Below are 6,000 nucleotides of genomic sequence, written 5' to 3'. Positions count from 1 at the left end.
AAAACTGTTCAAAATATTATGGAAAACCTCTTTAGGCTGTGTATGGAAGATCTATGAAGCACAAATGAATTTCCTATTTAGAATTGGGTCCTACTCCCAAAACATCTCCTTAAGTATATGTAAACATTCCAAAACTCTAAAAACAAAAAACAATCCCCCCTCCTTGCCCTAGCCACAGGAAAAAAAAAAATTAAAAAAAAAACCCACAAAACACCCTTAAAAAAATCCCAAATCTTCAGATCCTAAACCTTTCAGATAAAGGATATCCAGCCCATTGCAAGTTTTTAAGTATCAGGAAGGTTGGAAGAAACCAGAGGCAATTATTTCAGACACAGCCTATTCCCTCCCTGGGAGCTGATTGATGTTGGTATTGAGCCAGACTGACATTCATCCAAAAGACTGTTGTAAGTGCGTTTATGTGGGGAGGCAAGACAGTGATAATTAAAGGTGCCAGTGCTGCTCTGTTAAATGTGAGTATTGTTGCCCATACTGGTCCTGCTCCTGGAGTGCTTTTACTAGGAGCTGTCTGATGCCTTAGACGTTTTCCCTCTGTTACTACAACTTGAGAAAATGAGAACATGAATTTGGCCATTTCCAAGGATTCCCTGGTGAGTACCCGTGTTCTTCTGGTGGGAAAGAGAAAAGGAATGTAAATCACGACAGAGCTGCACTGTGAAATGCTGAGGCCAGAACTGACTGACTTATTGTGAAACTCTTATCTTCCTTCCCCCCACCCCCCGCCCCAAGTATCTATTTAGAGAGCGAGTGAGAGACATCTACCATCTCTGGTTCTATCCCCATGTGCCTGTAATGAATTGGGTCAGGCTGGAGTCAGGAACCAGGAACCTGGAGCTCAATCCAGTTCTTCCACATGGGAGGCTATGACTCAAGTCCGTGAACCACCACCTGACACTTTCCGGGGTGCATTTTAGCAGGAAGCTGTGATGGACTCTGCTTAGGCCCTCTGCCAGGCGATGCAGCCATCCCAAGTGGTGGTTTAACCATTAGAGCAAAAGCCTGCTCCAACACCTTCCTTTTAGTATGGTTTCTAACATGATTTGTTAGATTTTCCCACTGTGATTCACCCACATCCGAATGGCATTAATCATTCTGTCTTAAAACATAGTAAGGAAAGATGAACCTTTCTGTTAATGTCCCTATGAGTCAGTCTTTCAATACTAACTTCTGAAATAGAATGCAAATTATTTTTACATTGGTCCAGGTTATATTTTGGGGCGTAATCATGGCTTAGTATATCTCTCTGATTGATTTTTTTTCTTAGTTCTCTGAATTGCCTTGGAAAATTCAGCTTTTTTTTTTTTTTAAGAATTAAAGTTCTCAGCTGTTTTATTGTGTTTCTAGATAACATAGTTACAGAAAAATTATACAGGTGGAAGCAGGATTTATGGAGTTTAACTATTGAAAGAAACTTTTTTCCAAAGAGAAGTTTTTCTATGAATCACTTTTTTCTTAGTTAAAGTTTAAATTGATTTGAAAGTAAGATGATTATAACAGTAATCCATGGACTTGGAATTCAGTGAATTTGTAGCCAGAGAAAAAGGACAAGGATATATTCATAAAATATTTACAGGGAATTTACTGCTTTTCTTTTTAAAAAAAGTTTATTTATAAGGCAGAGTTGGGGGGAGAAGGAGAGATGTTTCACCTAGTGATTCTCGCTTCAAATGGCCGCAGTGGCAGGAGCTCAAATCAGGAACTGATGTCAGGAGCCTGGACTCTGGAACTGTCCTTTCCACGCACTTGGGCCAGCTCCCACTGCTTTCCTAAGCACATCCGCAGGAAGCTGGGTTGAGCAGCTGGAACTCGGATTGGTTCTCATATGATCCTACAGAATGCTGACACCACAGGTGCCAGCTTAGCCCACTGTGTCACCCTGCTGGATCCAAAACATACGTGCAAATAAGTTATGCAGAAATACATTTGCAAAGTGTATTTCTTTTTAAAGATTTATTTATTTGAAAGTGAGACTGCTAGGGAGAGACCGAGAAAGACACCTTCTGGTCTTCTTGTTCACTCCCCTGAGGGTCACAGCGGTCAGGGCCTTCCTGGACAGGCCACAGCCAAGAGCCACACGTTCCCTCCAGTTCTCCCATGTGGGTGCAGGAGCCCGCTGCTTTCCCAAGTGCATTAACAGGGAGCTGGGTAGGGAGCAGAGCAGCTGGGACTTTAACTGGCATTCTGATACAGGAAATTGGCATCTCAAGGGATGATTTCATTCATTGTACCACATATATTTTAAATTATTTTTTTGATGCAAGGTGAGCAGATTACATGCATTTCACAACATAGATTTAGGAGCACAGAGGTACTTCTCACTGTCTCCGCCCTGCTGCCCACACTCCCCAACCACTCTCTTCCTTCTTTTGTTTTTCTTCTTTAAATATGATAATGGCATATCTTCCATTCACTTCATGGTCACCGGCTTGACACTGCATTAGGCAAAGAATTCAAATAGCAAGTGGAAAAAAAAAACACTCCACTGTCCTTCAAGAGTATAGACAAAGGCTGTAAAAGTCAGTCAACTCCCCAAATGTCAGCCTCACTCAATATAGATTGTATCTTTGTACTCTGTATTAGCCACCACAGATCAGAGAAAACATACGATATCTGTCTCTTGAAGCTGTCTTATTTCACTGAGCACAGTGATTTACAGTTGCATCCATTTAGTAGCAACACAGGATTCCATTCTTTTTTTATGGCTGAGTAGTATTCCACAGTATATATAGATATCACATTTTCTTTATCCAGGCATCTGTGATGGACCATTTGATTCCATATTTTAGCTCTTGGGAACTCAGCTGAAATAAACACAGGTGTACAAATAACTTTCATATGCTGCTTTAATTTTCATTGAACACATTCCCAGGAATGGAATGACTGGGACATGTGGTGGATATATTTTCAGATCTCTGAGGAATCTCTATGCTGTCTTTCATAACAATTGTACTAGTTTAATTCCCACCAACAGTGTATTAGGGTATGTTTTCTCCAAAATCCTTGCCAATATTTATTATTTCTGATTTTCAAATGATAGCCCTACCAATAGGGGTGAGTGAACCTTCATTTAAAAAATATATATATATTTTGCATTTCCTGATGGCTAGAGATCTTGAGTATTTTTAACATCTCTGGTGGCCATTTGTATTTCATCCTTTGAAAATTGCATGTTCATGTTCTTTGCCTGTTTCTTAACTGGACTGGTATGGTGTTGAGTTTCTTGAGCTCATTTTAGATTCTGGATATCAATCCTCTTCAAGTTATATAATTTACAAGTATTTCCTCCCATTCTGCTGGTTGGTTGCTTTGTTGATAGTTTCCTTTGCAAAACGTAAGCTTCTTAGCTTAAGGTAATTCCATTTGTTTGTTTTTGCTTTAATTGCCTGTTGTATTAGGATCTTTTCCAAGATGTCCTGCCTATGCCCGTGTCTTCTAGAGATTTTCTGCATTAATTAAATGGTATTTAGTTTTATATTTAGATTATTGATCTATTTAGAGTTGATTTTTGCATTAGATGTAAGATAGAGAACTTGTTTCTTAATTCTGCACCTGTATATCCATTTTTCCAACATCATTTCTTCAAGAGGTTATCCTATCTCTGTGAATTAAGTTTGCTTGATAAAAATTGGTTGGCTATTGATATGTGGCTTGATTTCTGTATTTTTCTTCTGTTCTGTTGATTTGTATGTCTATTTTTGTGCCAGTACCAAGATGTTTTAATTACAGTTACTCTGTAGTAGTACGTCTTGAAGTCTGATATTTGATGCCTCCAGCTTTTTTTATTTTAAAAATCTTATTATTATTATTATTATCATCATCACCATCATAATAGGACAGGCAATTAAAGCAAAAACAAACAAATGGAATTACTGTTTTGTTTCTGCGGACTGCTTAGTGCTCCTGGTTGTTGTTCCGATGACCTTGGATCCTGCAAGGTGGGGTATGGGCTTCTTCCATCCCATGTGGGAGATCCAAATGGAGATGGGTGACCTCAGAGTTCTTGGCCTCCAAAGGCACTCCAATTCCCCGTGGTCTCCTGGTGTGGTTGGGATGTAGTCCTCAGAGCTCGTACTGATAGTCCTTGGTGAGGATCTAGGATTCTTCAGGGTTGGGATACATTCCTCTTCCTGTGTGCCTGCTCCACTCTGGGGTACCCCCCTGCTCTGTGCATATGACCTCCTGTTAAGAGGTTGTTGGGATTGCTCCTGATCCCCCCCATATGCCTTCATAGTTTTGCTATTATCTAATGCTGATTTGAGTCTGTTGTCTATGAGTTACCAGTTATGATCCTGATAGGTTATACTTCCCGTCTTCCTCACACCTTCTTGGGTGATGTAAGATTTCTCATTTTATGATACAGTTCCATAGGCCTTGGGATTTCCCTTACCCCCACCCAGTCCGTCCCAACCCACCCACCAAGTTCCCCTATATCATTACTGAAGTATAGTTCTTCATACACGGTTTCAGCGGGAGTCCATCTTTAGTCTGGAAGTAGAGATGCATACTGCATTGTGTCCTCACATCTAGATATGTTAGTCTCCATTTCACAGTTACTGTACATCCTCTTAAATGAAAAGCCACAATACAAAATCAACAATAGAAAGAAAAATAAAAATTTACAATGCCATGAAGTTAAATAATACGTTACTAGATATGAGAGTCTCCATTACACAGCTATTATACAGCCCCTTAAATGAAAAGCCACAAAACAAAATCTAAAACAGGAAGTAAAAAGAAATTAAAAACACCATGAAGTTAAATAACATGCTACTCAATTACTAATGTGTTGCTGAAGAAATGAAAATCAAGAACCTTCTTGAAGAAAATGCTAATGTATGATCTATGAGTTACTGAAAAATTTAATCAGAAGAAAGTGTTTTGAAGAGATGAAACTAACAACAACAAAAAATCAAAATCCTTGAGATATAATTTCCACTGATTTTTGTTGGTGCAATATGTCTCCTGTAGGCAACAAATAGATGGGTTTTGTTTTTTAATCCAGCCTACTAATCTATGATGTTTGATTGCGCTTAAGCCATTTAGAATTCTGTTGGCTGTTAGGTCTGAGGGCTGCATGGACCTATTTTGACCTGTATGATGCCATAGTTGACATTATTTTCCTGAGGGGCCAGTGCAATGCACTGAGCTCAGTGAATTCTCACGAGCTCAGCACATGCACAGCTCACTGTTGTCCCTGAAGTCCTAAACTTTTGCCTCATTGTACAAAATGGCACCCGACATGCCACTACTAGAGTTCTTGATCTGCTGGCCTCAGGTCTGAGGGCTACCCATAACTGTCTTGGGTGGAACTTGTAGGATGCCACAGTGTTGCAGTTCGCTGAATCAGAAATAAGTTCACTCCCAGCTCAGTGCATGTGTAGTCCTTTCCCTTGCCTTTTCCTCCTTGCACAAAATGGCACCGGATTCGACTCTAGGAGGTGGATTGGGCTGTGAAATCCACCCTGTGCCTGCACTGCCCGTCTGGGATCTGCAGCTCTGTCTCTGCTCCTGGTCAATTCAAACAGAGCAGCAGGACGGGCAGTTTGGGTTTGGGTTCACTTCCCGAGCTCCCAGTGAAAGTCCCATCCCACCTGGTTGCCGTTGGAGTTCCGACTGCCTGTGCAATTCAGATGGCAGTTCCCTGAATGTCGCTGGGGTATCAGTCACTGCATTACCATACTTGATTTTGTTGCTTTCCCGTGTCCAGGTACCCCTCTGCTGTTGTTCTGTCCTCTCCTATTTCCTGGAATGTGCCCTCTGTGCTTCATACTGGATAATGTTTCTCCATTTGTTTAAACGTGTCCTTACCCTATTCCGCCATCTTGATTCTCCACACCTCCTCCAGCTTTGTTGTTGTTTAAGATTGTTTTGGCTATTCAGGGTCTTTTGTATTTTCACATGAATATTTTTGTTTTTCCATATGAATTTTAGTAACTTTTTTTTAACATCTGAGAAGAATGTTATAGGTACTTTGATTGGGAT

The sequence above is a fragment of the Ochotona curzoniae genome, unplaced genomic scaffold (assembly GCF_017591425.1).
Source record: "Ochotona curzoniae isolate NIBS_2020 unplaced genomic scaffold, NIBS_Ocur_1.0 contig_1014, whole genome shotgun sequence".
In the NCBI taxonomy this organism is placed as follows: Eukaryota; Metazoa; Chordata; class Mammalia; order Lagomorpha; family Ochotonidae; genus Ochotona; species Ochotona curzoniae.
This window is presented reverse-complemented; position numbering follows the sequence as displayed.